The sequence below is a fragment of the Macaca fascicularis genome, chromosome 17, assembly GCF_037993035.2.
Source record: "Macaca fascicularis isolate 582-1 chromosome 17, T2T-MFA8v1.1".
In the NCBI taxonomy this organism is placed as follows: Eukaryota; Metazoa; Chordata; class Mammalia; order Primates; family Cercopithecidae; genus Macaca; species Macaca fascicularis.
The window spans coordinates 14,046,912-14,064,347 of record NC_088391.1 but is presented as its reverse complement, the minus strand read 5'-3'; the positions used below and the strand labels follow the sequence as shown (position 1 = coordinate 14,064,347).

The following is a 17,436-nucleotide window of genomic DNA, read 5'->3' as shown; positions in this document are numbered from 1 at the left end:
TATTGATGAAAGACTTATTAATTAAGAGGTATTTGTGAAATTTGAAAAAGAAAATAATACAATGTCCAATAGTAATAAAAAGATAATTGTCCTTCTAGTTCCAGGAGATTTTCTACACTTTACTTTTTGAAATTATCCATTCACAGAGAGTTCACAGTTGGAAAATTCCAAATGCACTTTGTACTTGCTCTTTTTTTTGAAGAGGGAAGATTTTGTCACTATTGTGAATGTGACTTTATCCTGGTTTTGGAGAGAAAGGCCATGACCAGAACAAGATAGCTGCTTTGAGACCTAAAGCAGAGATTCTAAGCTCAAATTTGCAAAACTAAAGGAGCCTGTACCTAAATATGGGAATGCTTTCTAGCTGGTACTGAATTTCACACTATGCTATTTATGTTTCCATTTATTATGATGATTTTTCATTTTGAGATAAAGGCTCTGAGTTGTGGCTGTCAGAGCAGACAGTTAATGGGACGATACGAACAGGACTGGGAACATGTCTTGGCCAATACTCCAGGATACTCATCCAAATTCTATCTAAGGCGCTTGAACAGCTACAGATTTTGCACAACAGGACTTGAAATCTCAGCTATTCACTTTCCATCCCAGAAGCAATCAGACTTAGGCCTGAGCAGAAGCCCCAAAAGAATGCATTAAGCATGGGGTTTCAGTACAGCCTAAAATCACGCGCACACACGCAAAATAAATAGACATTTAAGAGGCTTAGCGGTTCTGAGACTGTTGTGATTCAAAAAAGGAGTCTTTGTCTTTGGTTACTACATAGCATGCAGAAATAGCTCATTATTTTGAGATTATACAGAGTGTGGTGGGAGAAATGAGTCAATTTTCTGAATGACACAAATAAAAACCAAACTACTTGTATTCACTATGTGGTTTCTTCTAAGGGTGGGGTTGTTCCTAGGATATTTAGGTAGAATTATTCAGAATAGTGGCTTCCATTCTTTACATGACATCTTTGAAGTAAATTTACATAACACATATATTTGTATATAAAATACATATACAAAAAAACTTGTCTTCTATTTATGACTAAGTTAATTCTTACAAAGGGCACATACCTATGTGACCATTTCCTAGGCCAGTACGTAGAATACCTCAAGCATTTCAATGCCCTGTTTATTCACATCCCTTCAAGAATGCCTGTTAGTTATGAGACACCTTCCTGGTGCTGTACTTTCAGGACCCTCTGGAGCGTTCACACCGACACAACTCTCTCCCTGAGCTGCTCCCAGCCAATGACCTCACATGGCCTGGAGCCTAGAGCATCCCATTTCTGCTCATCACAGAGTTCCTGTAATGAACAGTCTGTGCTCTGGGCCCCCTACAGGTCTGGCCAAGATCTTTTCAGAGGTGCACTGCAGACTGGGGGGCTTCTGAGCAAATTCTCGTTCCGTGCCTCTTTCTTCTCATGGCGTCAAACCTGCACTGTGGTTTGAGGCTGTCCTACCTGTTTTCTCTCCCCTTTAGCCTTCACGGGCATTTTCCCTGATAAATCTCTTGCATTTCTAATTCTGTTGTGATGTCTGCTTCTCGGAGGACCTAAGTAACACAGTTGGTGCCAGAAAAGCAGTTGGTAAGATGGAGTTGGGGGACCAGGTTGCTTGCCAACTGGCTGGCATGAAAGGCCCTGAGTGGTATGTGGGGCACAGATGGTTCCTGGCACAGAACAGTGGCCCAACTGCTAAAACTTTCACTGATGGTAACCTGGGAAAACATCCTGGTGGGAGGGAACTCTCTTACTGCTGCAATGATTCTAGCATTTAAAAGGCATTGAGAGAACAGTGTTAAAGGAGAGTGCAGTTGGCTACTTATCCCCAAATTGTATTGATCACCTGCAGAGGGATAATGAGGAATCAAAGGTCGTTTATGAAGAGCTAAAGGATGTGTGAGGACCTGAGGGCCTTTTTATAAGCTACCAAAGCTTGTCCTTCAGCAGACACCGCTGAGCAGCAAGCATAAGACTATGTTAGAGTTGTAGAGATCCACACATTTAAATGCTGAGCCCAAGAAGGTCCTTATACAAAGGTCGGGGCCCTGAATTTAAAAAACAAACAAACCACTTGAGACCCTGAACTATGGGTTAGGTCCCTGAAGACTGTGCCTCTGCAGACTTTCCCGCAGCCAGCGTGATTGCAGAGATGGCCCCATTCCTAAAAAGAGCTCACATTTTCCCACCGTGGAAAGACTGCAGAGGCCCCTCCCTTGCAAGGCAGAAAATGTCCTTTTCAGAAATTGTCCCACCACTTCTCCTGGATGCCGAACCAACCAGTAGGGTTAAATCCCAGTCTCATCTGCTGGGGATGTGTTGGATATGATAAGGAAAGAGGATACTACATTCCAAAGAAGCTGTAAGAATTAGCTTGCATGTACTATCAGTAGCTAAGAAAGTACCCTTGGAACTGGATTTTGGGGGTACTCGATCAAGGCAGCTAGAAAAAGATTCTATTAGCAAGAATTCAGAGACTTGGGGGCATTGTTTTGAAACAGAGAATTTAATATTCTGGCAAGGACCCCAGAGATGGGAAAGACTCAATGCTAGGGTGAGTCCAAGAACGGTGAAGTGAGTGGTGGCCTTTGCTAATGAAGACGAAACTCCTGAGTGCCATGGCAGAATACAGAGAAAGGGATAAAGAAGCCCAGTTGTTTCAGTGTGCTTGAATATACATTCAGGGTATGTGTGAGGCAGAAAGACTCACACCAGGATTACCTGCATGAAAAGACCCAGAGGCCATCAGCAATGCAGGAATGAGAGGAACACCAGCATCATTAAAGTGCAGCGGAGGCTCTCCTCTGCAGGCAGGTAGGAGAGGTGACCACAGAGTCAGACTTGTTACCGCCCGTGGGATGATTGGACCCTGAAGCAGTAGGGACTACCAAAGGCCAGAGAGCCACAATGACCATAATGACTAGCCAGATCAGAGGATCTGCCTAGGAAGCACTAACTGTAGGAAGTTGTGAAGATGGTTAAAAGAACATAGTATCCCCAGAGGCAAAAGAAATAGGCAGCCGTTAAGAAATTTGCTTTACGTCAGCAATCAGAAGAGGAAATAATGAAGAGGTGGAAGGCTTAGGATTGTCATCCTAATAAAAAATCAAGGTCATTTCCCTAGGTTTTTGAACCCAAACTAATTTCTAGTTCCGGAACCCACTGATTTAGGAGAGTCAGGTCCCCAGGGAGAAGGACACTGCAACACTGCAGTGAGGATATACTTCAATACTTTCTGCAGTTCTTTCCTAAAGGCACTGTATTGGTCAGGGTTCTCCAGAGGGACAGCGCTAGTAAGATAGATGTTTATATAAAGGAGAATTTATTAAGGAGCATTGAGTCACATGATCACAAGGCGAGGTCCCACAATAGGCTCTCTGCAAGCCAAGGGGCAAGGAAGCCAATCTGAGTCCCCACACCTCAAAAGTCGGGAAGCAGACAGTGCATCCTTCAGGCTGTGATTGAAGGTCCAAGAGCAGAACTTGGAGTTCGATGTCCGGGGGCAGGAAGCATCCAGCATGAGAGAAAGATACAGGAGAATAAACCAATCTAGTCCTTCCACGTTCTTCTGCTGCTTGTATTCTGGCCACACTGGCAGCTGATTAGATGGTGCCCACCCAGATTGAGGATGAGTCTGCCTCTCCCAGTCCACTGACTCAAATGTTAAGCTCCTTTGGCAGCACCCTCACAGACACACCCGGGAACAATACTTTGCCACCTACAATCCAATCAAGTTGGCACTCAATCATCACAGGCACATGAGCATTTTTTGGAGGATTGTATACATGGAAATTGTATATGTGGGAATACCCAGATATTTCAAGGATTACCGAACAAAGAGTAAACATTGACATTGTTAACCCAGAGATGTAAAGTGTCATTATGGCTCCTTGTTAGAAAGAAGGCATATGCTGGCAGGGTAAAAAGAGGAACCCTGGCTGAAGTCTCACTTGCAATGGGACTATGAGGTCCATAAACCCACTGACAGCAATTTCCCCAATCCCCAAATATACAATTGGGATTGATATACTTGGCAGAGAATGATGCTGATATTGGGTGACTCTTTGTCCTGTGGGGTAGGATCTATCATATTGGTGAAAGTAAAATAGAAGCCTCTGAAAACTTCTCCTTGCCCTAGTCAAAATAGCAAATAAAAATCACGATTGCATCCCAGTGTGAATGGTAGAGATTAGTATTCCCATTAAAATCTAAGGGATGCAAGGGTGATGGTCCCTACCATATCTCCATTTAATTCACCTTATCTACTCTCCTGAAGAAATTACATGGACCTCAGAGGACTGCAAGCTCAGCCAGCTAGCAGTCCTGATTGAAGCTGCCATGCTAGATGATATAGTTGCTAGAGTAGAATAACAATAACGGAACGTGGTAAGGTGCCATTGATTTAGTGAATATATTCTTCAGCTAATGTGTTCATTAGTGAATGTACATAGGCTAAAATGCCTTCTCCTTCAGAAACAGCGCTTACTTACATTGATCCATTAGACTTATGACATCATGCTGATTAGGCAGAACAAGCAAGAGATGACTTGAAACCATGGAAAGACATATGAACTCCAAAGAGTGGAAAATAATTCTAAGGAGATTCATGAACATATCGTTTTAGCAAAGTTTGTACATGTTCAAAGTAAAAGTCAAATTGCTACATCTTGTTTCTCCTACCATGAAGGACATCTGAAAGCACTGCTTAGGTTTTTGAGGCAACACATTTCATACCAAGAAATATTGCTCAGGCCCAGATACCAGGTGACACCTTAGGCTGTCAGCTTTGACTGGGACTCAGAGCAGGAAAATATGTTATAGCAGATCCAGGCTTTGCAGATTGTGCTGCCAATTGTGCCATGTGATCCAACAGACACTAGGAGGTGTCAGTGGTAGAAGAAGATAAATTATGGAGTTTATGGAAATTTTCAGTAGGAACATCACAGTGTAGGCCCCTGGGGTTCTGAAGCAATGCTGTGCCATCTGAAGTCTACTGCAGGCATCATACACTTTTCTAGAAATAGCTCCTGGTGTGTTACTGGGCTGTGGTGATGATGTTATGCTTGAACATAGCACGCTGAGTCACAATGCACCTAGAAATACCCATTTTTGAGCTGGGTTATGATTTACCAAGTCATAAAGATCTACCAAGTTATAAAGTTGGGTGTGCTGAGAAGCATTCCATTATAAGATGGAAAAGGTGTTTGTGGGCGAGCCTGAGAAGGACCGGGAGGTATGAGTAAGCTTCATGAGCTGGTAACCCAAATACTCCCATGTCACTCATTATGGTTGCAGTAAACGTATCTTCTTCGACTTGTCCCAATGGCAGAATAAGGAGTTCTTTACAATTAACAGTAGAGGAGAAAACCAACAAAGTTTGGCTTATGGATGGATGGATGCCAAAAATAGATGGTGGTTGCATTACAGCCACTCTCTGTAATGGTTCTTAAAGACAAGGAAGGGGAATCTTCTCTTCCAAATGGGAAGAACAGTGAGCAGTGCATCTGGTCATAAACTGTATGAAGGAAGTGGCCTGAAGTTATAAGCATTATTATATCTGTCATGTCTTCTGTGACCATAAGATCTCATTCTTCAGGCAAATATTGAGGAGTGGAATTGCTAAAACATAGGGAATATTAATGTGTTGTGTCAGTAGAGATTGCCAAAGTGTTTCCCAAAGTACCTATCTATACACACCCCCAAAAGCAATGTATGAAAGTGCCTGTTGCTCTACATTCTTTTCAAAGTATGGTATTACAAATCTTTTCAATTTTAGCCATTCTGTTGATATACATATACATGTATAATGTGTGTGCGTGTGTGTATATATATATACACACGCACACACATATATACACATGTATATAATTTGGACATCTTATTTTCTCATGCTTCTGATCAATTTGCTTGCTTATTTCAAAAGCTTGGTTTATTCTTTTTTTGGAGATCTTTATATATTCTAGATGTGAGTCATTCGTTAGATATATGTAATGTAAATAATTTATCACATTCTGTGACTTGCCTTTCTACTATTTTAATGTTTTCTCTTGAGGAAGCAAAGTTCTTAATTTTAATGAAGTCTACCCTATACGTCTTCTCCTTATTGTTAATGCTTTATGTTTTCTGTTTCAAAAATTTATGCCTACCCCAAACTCTTGAATATGTTCTCTCATTTCCTTCTATAAGTTTTCCTATTTTACCTCAGATGAATTTGTGATTCATCTCAAATTAATTTTTGCTTATAGTGTGAGGCAGAGGTTATGATTCATATGTATATCCAGTCAACCCAGCACCATTTATTGAAAAGGTCAACCTTCCTTCACTGAACTGCAGTGGCACCTTTGTTATGTATTAGAGGACTTGTATGTGGATCTTTCTCCATTCTATTCTTCTATTTGTTGATCATTGTCCCCAATGCACAATGACTTTCATATAAACATAGTTGATTTCATAATTGATGTTGTATTCTGATGCTTTACTAATTTGCTTATTATTTCCTTTATTTATATTGGTGCAAAAGTAATTGCTTTTAATGGCAAAACTGCAATTACTTTTGCATCAATATAGTAATTTATTTGCTGAGCCTTTTGGATATTTTTACATACAGAATTATGTTATCAAAAAATAATGATCTTTTTTTGTTCTCCTTTCAAATATCTACAGTGTTGATTTCTTTTCCTTACCTTATTACACTGCCTAACCACTCAAGTAAAATATTGATATGTTTATTTTGTTGCAAACTTCATGGAGGAAGCAGTAAATATGTGATCCATAAACTCCAGTTACATGTAGGGGTTTTTAAAGATGTTGATCAGATTAGGAAACTTCCCACTGTTTCCACTTTGGTGAGAAATATTATTATTACTATTATTATTATTGTTATTATTATTATTATTATTATTTACTGAAACAGACATCATAGAAGCCAGAGATCTTATATTAAAGACAGGACTGAATTTTGGCAGGGCACAGTGGCTCACGTCTATAATCCCAGCACTTTGGGAGGCCGAGGCGGTCGGATCACCTGAGTTCGTGAGTTTGAGACCAGCCTGACCAACATTGAGAAAATCCGTCTCTCCTAAAAATACAAAATTAGTTGGGCATGGTTTCTCATGCCTGTAATCCCAGCTACTTGGGAGGCTGAGGCAGGAGAATCGCTTGACCCTGGGATGCGGAGGTTGCGGTGAGCCGAGATGGTGACACTGCACTCCAGCCTGGGCAACAAGAGCATAACTGTCTCACAAAAAAAAAAAAAAGAAGGGACTGAATTTTAACTAACGCTTTATCTCCACTTGTTAAGATGTGATCATGTTTTTCTCCTTTAGTCTACTAATGTGATAAATTATATTGATTTTTTTAAATATTAAACCAAATGTATATTCCTGGAATAAACCTCACATGATCATGATTTATTATCTTTTATATGGCATTGAATTTGGTTATTAACTTATTCAGTGTTTTTGTATAGTATTTGTCAAAATTTTATTTCTTTTGTCAGATTTGGTATTGAGGTTATGCTGCCTTACAAACTAGGTTGAAAAATATTTTCTTTTTTTCTATTATTTGGAAGAATTTGTGTTATATTGGTATCATTTCTTCTTTAGCTATTTGGAAAAAGTCATCAGTGAAGCTATGTAAGGCTAGAGTTGTTTTTTTTTTCTGGGTGGGGAGAGGTGAGGGTTTTAATTTAAGGTTCAATTTATTTGACAAGTATAGGACTGTTCAAATTTTCTCGTTTTTTTGGTTCAGTTTTTAATTGTATTTTTTAATTTGCTCACTTCATCTAAAATTTCAGATTTACTGATATAAAATTATGTATAGCATACTTTTATTGTTTTTTCAATGAATGTAATATCTCTAATGATATCCTCTTTTTCACTCATATTATTGATAAATTATGCCTTCTTTTCCTAAACCTTGCTAGAGGTTTACCTGTTTGATTAATTTTGTCAAATAACTTGCTTTTGACTGCATTTATTTTTTTCTATTGTATTTTTTCACTATTTTGTTAATGCTTATTTTTATTCATTTATCCTTACTTTGATTCTTCAACTTTATTTTAAAATTTATTTTGCCATTCTTTTTTTCTAAATTTTTTGGGTAGATACTTAGATCATTAATTTTCATCTTGTCTTCTTTTCTCCTATATATATTTAAAGCTATACAACTTCAGATGCATCATACAAATTTTGGTATGTGATGTTTTTAGTATTATTTAGATTAAATATTTTTAATCTTCTTTATGATTTTGTCTTTGGATCTGAATGGGTCATTCAGAAGTGAATTGTTCAATTTCTAAAAATTTGCTAGTTTTTAATTTATCACTTTTAAAATTGACTTAATTCCTGTGGGTTTAGATAGCATTCTTGGTATAATTGTAATTCATAGAATTTATTGAAACTTGCCTTATGGCCTAGCTAAGGGTTTATTTTGGTAAATATTCTGTGTACATTTTAAAAGAGTATAGATTCTATAGGTGATGAATGCAAAATAAATTAATGAGATTAGATTTGATAAATGTGTTCAAATCCTCTCTATCCTTAGGAAATTTTTTTGTTCTTTAAGTTGCTGAGGGCTAATTTACATTCCAGCCAACAGTCTATAAAAATTCTCTTTTCTCAACCTCCTTGCCATCATTTGTTATTTTTTTGTTTCTGATAATTGCCATTCTAACTGGGGTGAGGTGCTATCTATACATTGTGGTTTTTGTTTTCATTTTCCTGATGATTAGTAATGTTGAGCAGTTTTTCATATACTAGTTACCCAGTTGCAATGGCTACTCGGGTCTTTCACTCATTTCTAAATCAGATTGTTTGTTTGATTTTGTTGTTGTTGTCGTTATTGAGTTGTTTGAGATTTTTTACAGTTTCATAGTTTTGGGTCTTACATTTAAATCTTGAGTTTATCTTGAGTTTTTTTTTAAGTGGTGAGAGACAAAGGTCCAGTTTCATACTTCTGTACCAGTTTTACTCAGCTCTATTTATTGAAGATACTGTCCTTCCCCACTGTGTATTTTTGGGGCCTCTATGGAAAATCTGTTGGCTGTACATGTATGGATTTATTTTTGAATTCTCTATTCTATTTCATTGGTCTCTGTGTCTGTGTTTTGGACAGTAGCATGCTGTTTAATTATTATAGTTTCATAGTATATTTTCAGCTTAGTGTGATGCCTCCAGATTTGTACTTTTTGCTAAAGATTGCTTTGACTATTTTGGTGTTTTCTAATTTCATACCAATTTTAAAACTTTTTCCACTTCTATGAAGAATGTCATTGGTATTTTGATAGAGATTGCACTGCATCTGTAGATAGCTTTGGGAGTATGGGCATTTTAACAATATTAATTTTTCCAATCAATGAACATGGGATATCTTGCAATTTATTTGTGCCCTCTTCAATTTCTTCCATCAATATTTTATAATTTTCATTGCAGAGATATTTCACTTTCTTAATTAAATATATTTCTAGATATTTTGCTTTGGTAGCTATGGTAAATTGATTTTTTAAAATTTCTTTTTCCAATAGTTTGCCATTAATGTATAGAAGTTCCACTAATTTTTGTATGTTGATTTTCTATTCTGTGACTTTACTGAATTTGTTTTAATTTTTTTCATGTGTTTGAAGTCTTCAGGGTTTTCCGTATACAAGATCATGCTATCTTATCATGATCTTATATATAGAAAACAACAAAGAAACAGGGACAATTCAACTTCCTCCTAATCTGGATGCCCTTTATTTCCGTGTGTGTGTTTTTGTTTGTTTGTTTTTGTTTTGTTTTGTTTTTGCCTAATTGTTCTGGCTAGGACTGCTAGTAATATTTTGATTTTAGAGAAAAAGCTTTCAACTTTTCCCCATTCAGTATGTTAGCTGTGGGTTTGTCATGTATGGTCTTTATTATGTTAAGGTATGCTCTTTCTATAACTAATTTGTTGAGAGTTTTTATCATGAAGGGATGTTGAATTTTATCAAAAGCTTTTTCTGCATATATTGAAATAGTCATGTGGTTTTTGTTCTTGGTTCTGTTAATGTGATATAGTATGTTTATTGATTTGCCTACACCGAACCATCCTTGTATCTTTGGGACAAAACTCACTTGATCATGGTAAATGATTTTTTTGCTGTACTATTGAATTTGATTTGCTATTATTTTGTTGAAGATTTTTACATCTATGTTGATCAGCGATATTGGCCTGTGGTTTTCTTTTTTGTGTGTCTCTGTTTAGTTTGGGTATCAGAGTAATGCTGACCTCAAAGAATAAATTTGGTAGGAATTCCTTCCCTTTTAATTTTGTGGAATGGTTTGAGAATTGATGTTAGTTCTTTAAAAGTCTGACAGAATTCAGGAGTGAAGCCATCAGGTTCTGGGCTTTTCTTTTGTAAAGAGACTTTCTCATTAAAAATTATTGGCCTGTTCAAGTTCTCTGTTTTTTCGTGATCAATTTTGGTAGGTTATATGTGTCCAGAAATTTATCTGTGTCTTCTGGGTTTTCTAAATTATTGACATATAGTTGTTCATAATAGTCTCTTATAATCTTTTATAGTTCTATGGTATGAATTGTAACATTTCTTTATCATTTCTGGATTGTTTGAGTTCTCTTTCTCTCTCTTTAGCTAGTCTAGCTAAAAGGCTTGTGGATTTTATTTTTTTTAAACCAACTCTTTATTTCTTTGATCTCTTGTATTTTTATCTCTCTTTATTTATTTCTGCTCTGATTTTATTACCTCTTTTCTTTGAATAATTTGGGGTTTAGTTTGTTCTTGCTTTTTGTTTGTTGTGTAAAGTTGTTTATTTGAGATCTTTCTACCTTTTCTTTGATGGTGTTTATAGATACAGAGGTCTCTGTTAGGACTCTTTTTGCTATATTTCATAGGTTTTCATATGTTATGTTCCCATTTTAGTTTGTCTTCAGAAAGTTATTTAACTTTATTTTTTATTTTTTCATTAACTTATTAGTTGTTCAGGAACATGTTGTTTAATTTTCATTTATTTGTACAATTTCTAAAGTGCTTCCTATTATTGATTTCTGCTTTTATTTCAATATGGTCTAAAAACAAATAATTTCGATTTTCAAAAATTTGTTAAGAATATTTTTTGGCCTAACATATGATTTATCCTAGAGAACGTTCTAGGAGCTGTTGAGAAAAATGAGTGTTCTGCAGCTGTTAGGAGAAATGTTCTATAAATTTCTGTTGGGTTCATTTTGTCTAGAGTGCAATTTTAACTGCTGCTTCTTTGTTGATTTTCTGTCTGAATGATTTGTCCATTACTGAGATGAATTGCTGAAGTCCCCTACTATTATTGTATTGTAGTGTGTTGTGCCATTTGGGCCTATTAATATTTTCTTTATATCTTTAGGTTTTTCATTATTGGGTTCGTGTGTATTTATATTTGTTATACACTCTTGCTCTATTATCATTATATAATGGCCTTCCTTTTGTTGTTTTACAGTGTTTGACTAAAAGACTATTTTATCTGACATAAGTACTCCTGCTTATTTCTGGTTTCCATTTGCACGGAATATTTTTTTCCATCTCTTCACTTTTAGTTTATGCATGTTATAGTTTTTAAATGTATTATTATGTTATTATTTTAATAAGTTTATCTTTTAATCTTCGTACTTCATACTATATGTAAAAATAGTTTATGTGCTATGATTACTGTACTAGAGTATTCTGAATTCATCTATATTCTTATTTTTATCAGTGAGTTTTATACTTTCAGCTGTTTTTCTGTTACACATTAGCATTCTTTTCTTTTAGTTTGAAGAACATCCTTTAGCATTTCTTGTAATACAGCTCTGGAGGTGATGAATTCTCTCAACTTTGTGTCTGGGAGTTTTTATTTTTCCTTCGTGTCTGAGGATGATTGTGCTGGTTATAATATTGTTGTTGGCTGTTTTTTTGTTTGTTTGTTTTCCTTCCTTGAACACATTGAAAAATATAATCCTTTTCTCTCCAAGACTGTGAAGTCCTTTTCTGCTCTGAAGTGTGCTGCCAGATATATTGTAGCTCCCTTATATGTCATCTGCTTTTTTTCCCCCTTGCTGATTTCAGGATACTCTTTTTGTCTTTGATCTTTGAGGATCTGATTATAATGTATTTGGACAAGTCTTATTTATTTAAGCCCAGTTGGTGGCCTTTGATCTTTCTGTAGGTGGATATTTATAACTTTCTCCAAGTTTGGAAAGTTTTACACTATTATTTCCCTGAATAAGCTTTCTACCCTTTTATCATTCTTTACTCCTTCTCAAATGTTAATGGCATACATTCACTCTTTTGATGTCACTGCTTAGATGCCATATCATTTTTGTCATTCCTTTTCATAATTTTTTTCCTCTTCTGACTGTGTATTTTCAAATATTTTCTCTCTAAGCTTACTAATTCTTACTTCTCCTTGATCAGTTCTACTGTTAAGTTTCTCTATTGCAGTTTTCACTTCATCCCTTGTTTTTTTTTTTTTTTAGCTTCAGGATTTCTGTTTTATTTTAATAATTATTTCAATCTCTGGTAAATTTCTCTGATAAATTTCTAAATTGTTTCCCTATTTTCTATTGGTATTTGCTGAGTTTCCTTAAAAGAGACATTTTGAATTCTCAGTCTAAGACCTCACACATCTCCATCTCTTCAGGGTCAATCACTGGCAATTTGTTTCATCTATTTTGTGATGTCATAGTTCCCTGATTGCTCTTCATTGTTATGAACATATGTTGATGTCTACACATGGAAGAAAGGAGTATTTATTTCAGTATTTACTGTCTGTGTTTGTTTATGTAGATCTTTTTATAGTGTCTCTGTCTAGAAATCTTGCGTAGATTGACTATTATGTCCCCTTAGTCTGAGATTACTCTCCCCTTTTCAGTACTAGATGACGCCTTAAGCTCAGGTTCACTGCTAATCTTGTGAGGGCTTCAAGGTTGATGTGGCACCCAACTCAGATGGGCCTGGGGAAAACTAAAGGGGTACCTGGACTTTGTGGGAAAGCCATCTAGGGATTTATGTTCAAAGGATTCGTGGACCATACTCCCTGTACAGTGGTGCTTCTGAACAGCCTCTCTGCGTTGATGTCTCCTCTGGCTGTCATGAAGAACAGGCTTTGAGAACCAAGTGGTGCCTGCTTCTACTCCCATCTCTGCTCTTTGCCTCTAGCTGACCTCAAGTGTTCTAGCTTTGCAGGTGTTTGTAATGCTTCCTGTGTGCTGAGGCAGAAACAAGTCTTCCAGGAGGATAGAGAAGCTGGAGATCCATCTCCAACTCACTTTTTTCAGTGTAAACATGAAATCCAAGGGAATTTTCTACATGTGGTGGCTTGCAAGCTTGGAGGAGGGGTATCTTGGCTAAGAAGAACAATTTACCTTACTGTCTACTTGCTGTCTTTCCTCTGGTCTGCAGCCTAAGGACTTGTCACAACCTCAGTTTTGCATTCTGGTATATTCTGAATAATAATCTCCCACTGGATGGTTGTTAATTGGTTTTACATGGGGGTGAGTGAAGCCAGATAGCTCTTACTCTGCCATTTTTCTGACTGATTACTTTTGCATAATGTATCTATCTCCATTTTTTCAATTTTGTTCTTTATGTGTCCTTATATTTAAGGTGTGTTTCTTGTAAATAACATATAGTTTTTTTTTAAAAATTTGCTTTAACCATCTTTTTCTAATAATTAGAGAAAATAGTTTAGATTTAATATAATTACTAAAATATGTATCTTTAAATTCATTTAAACTATTCATTTAATTTTTGTTGCATATGCTTTTCTTAATAGGGCAATTTTTATTTTTCAGTCTCACCACTCAACTAGTTTTTCAGTCATATGATTTTTTTTATTATTTTTTATTATTTAATACTAAAACATTTGTGCTTAATTTTTAAAGCTTTGAATAAATTTATACTTGTTCATTTTCTTGGACAATGCAAGGCTCTTAAAACATTTTAACTCCATTTATCTCAGGTCCATATTTAGCATTATTGCTGTGCATTTTAATTCTGTATGTATTAAAGCTTATAATATCCTATTATGTTATATTTATCAATGTTCATTTAAGTTTATCTACATAATTACCATTTTAAATACTCTTCATTCCATCCTGCAGGCCTGTTCTTCTGTGTGAGGTCATTTGACCTAAATAACCTAAATAGTAAATTCCATTTAACATTTCCAATAGTACTATTTAGATGCAGAGTAAATTTGGATCTGCTATTTATGTTCTTTAAGACTAAAAAATAGGGATTATCTGGTACCTAATTTATGAATTTGGGTGGTCTGAATGAGATAATACACATATACTGCTTAGGCAATTACCAGACACATAGTAACCATTCAATAAATGGTAACTAAAAGTATAATCAATATCATTTTTACTGTTTTTATTATTTTAGGTTAATTATATGCTTTTGTTTATGTATTACCTTATATTCAAGCTAAAAAATACCTAGATAATATGCTCATTTAATATTGTACTGCTCACTATTTTCATTCAAATTTTTATCCCAAACACTAAATCAATTTCAGTTATATTTTGAGACTATTTAATAGGAAAACAAATTAGCTTATGTGACATTTCTCCTTCCAAATAATTATAGAAGAGAAAAATCAAACTTAGGAAAATCAAAAAGTTAAGTTGAAACGTGGGCATTCTTTGCATAATCAACAAGGTGGTTTCAAATTTGTTGGAAAATATTTCACTTTGTGGTTCATAGGTTTATGTACTCAAAGCAAGATAATACCATATAACAAATACATTCAAGGTAGAGAAAAATTACTCTGATATTTCAGGTCACTAGTAGCAGTTTAGGTTACTGTATGGTTGATTGGAAAATGTGATTATCATTTAGAATGTCAAAACAACTGTTAATTTGATGTCAAATGTGGATGTAAAATAATAATTATTATTATTTGCAATCTAAAATGCAACACTTAGTTACTTCAGTTTAATTCAATTAACCTTTAAAGAGCTAAATGCTATAGTTATGAGGACCAATTATTGTTTTGTTTTGACAGCTTGAATTTGGCTACATATTTGGGTACCAAGGCTAAATAATTGTTTATATTAGGTTTCCAATTTAATAGACTGATACATATTTTTAGAAAAATAGTAATTACACATTCAATATGTGCCAGACACTCCATTAATTCTTTGGAGGTATAAGGATAAGATATGGCTCTTGTTCTCAAATATCTCGCAGTCTAGCAGGTGTGCTGGACATTTCATTTTAGACATAAATTTTAGTGATTATTTACAATCTTCCTTCAAAAAGTATTCATATCTTAACTTATAAAAATAACAGTGGGTTATTTAGCTAAATATGAAATAATCAAAATTCAAATTGAGGATGGGCCTGATACTACCACTTAGGCATAGAAGTTTATGTAGTAATACTTTAAAGCCAAAAAAAACATGCATCAAACTACAAATTTCCCTTTTAGGTATTTAGGAACCTTATCATGGCAGTGAAACAAAGCAGGATATGTCCATGTGAGATGGATATATCTACCATTATTGGTGCCAAAAGAACACAGACAGAGGCACATTGACATTGCATTGACATTGTTAATATTTTCATACTTAACAGCACTTTTGCAAAACCTGATAATTATCACATTGTGGTAAAATTTTATATCCTATCTCTATTATCTATCTATCTATCTATCTATCTATCTATCTATCTATCTATCTATCATCTATCAATCTATCTTTGTCCTTGGTTCCTGGTACAAAGCTTAGAATCTCTTGGAATTTCCTGAGTAATAGAAACATCTTTCATTATTAATAACAAACTCCTTTCAACCATACCCAAGTTTATGCTGATCAGAGGGTCCTAGATAGTTTGAAAATGGGGACTAGTTGCCAGAGAAATCAATCATATGATTACAAGGTTGGAATTTTCAGATTCCATCCCACTCTACCTGGGGAAGGGAGAGGGGCTAGAGATTGAGTTCAATCACATGGTCAGTGATTTATCAATCATGCCTAAGTCATGAAATCTTGATTAAAAACTCAGTGAGGCTTGGGGACTTCCTGATCAGTCCACATTTTGATGTACCATATGCTGGCTCTACTGGGACAGAAGTTCTTGCATTCCCCTCAAAATCTTGCCCTATATGTCTCCTTCCTATATTGTATCCTTTATAACAAAACTGCAATTGTAAGTTTACCACTTTCTTGAGTTCTGTGACTCATCCTAGCAAATTATCAAATCTGGCGGAGAGGGTGGGGGTTGTAGGAAGCCCCCAAATTGTAGTCAGCTGGGTAGGAAGTGCAGGTGGTTTGGGGTAACCCAGGACTTGTGGCTGGCATCTGAAATGGGAGTAATTTTGTGAGACAGAATCCCTTCACCTGCAGGGTCTGTGCTAAATTTGCATAGTTAGTGTGAGAATTAAATTGAATCATATGACACTCAGAAGACTGGTGTAAAATAATTGATGTTGGAGTATACACATTAAAAAAAAATTATTTGGGGGCCAATTGTGGTGGCTCATGCCTGTAATGCCAGCACTTTTGGAGGCCAAGGTGGGAGGATACCTTGAGGCCAGTAGTTTGAGGCCAGTAGTTTGAGGCCAGATTGAACAACCTAGTGAGACCCTGTCCCTATAAAAATAAATTTTAAAATTAGCCAGACATGGTGGCTTGTGTCTATAGTACCAGCTACGTGGGAGACTGAGGTGGGAGAATCACTTGAGCCCAAGAGTTCAAGGCTACAGTGAGCTGTGATCATACCATTGCCCTATAGCCTGGGGGAGAGATGGAGATGCTATCTCAAAAAATAAAAATAAAACCGTATTGAAGGTCAGCCTATGTAAAAAGAGTAAGCTACTTAAATTACTTTAAAGTAAAAACACTAATACCATTATAATGCAAGAAGAACTCAGCAGAAGTCACACGTGTTATGACAGTGACTCAATGAGGAATTTTTAATTGAGAAAGCTGAGGTAGAAATGACGCCAAAGCACCTGTAAGTCAGAGGCAGCTGGAACACCATGCTCCAGCTGGAAGCTGATGTTTTACAATTCAGCTCCAAATTTCTTGAAAGTCTTCATTTAATTTTAAAAGTTTATGCAGATATTTATTTTACCAACTCTTTATGTGCAATGTGTGCTTTAATATAAAAGAAAATTTCTCCCAAATGTTCGAGTAATATGGACCCTGGAGGTTGGTGTTCCTTGCTTATTCCATGGCTTTTGCTCCCTTGTCTCTTTTTACCAACTAACTCCATGGTTATCTTCTTTGTACCCCAACCCAGTCTGTAGGCTCATGGGAAGCAGAGATAGAGAAGAGGACACCAGCCTATAGAAAGTGTTTCTGAAATTTCATTGTGGGAAAGACTTACCCTAAACAACACTTTTTAAAAAGGCAAACTTCTGGGCCAGTTGCGGTGGCTCAAGTTTGTAATCCCAGCACTTTGGGAGGCCCAGGTAGCTGGATCACAAGGTCCA

General features: G+C 35.9%; 1 protein-coding gene across 5 annotated transcripts in view; it reads right to left on the bottom strand.

Annotated features, from left to right (window-relative positions):
• Positions 1-17,436, bottom strand: part of RFC3 (replication factor C subunit 3) — a 739,896-nt gene that overhangs the window by 189,039 nt on the left and 533,421 nt on the right. The gene's annotated exons all lie outside the window — the stretch shown is intronic.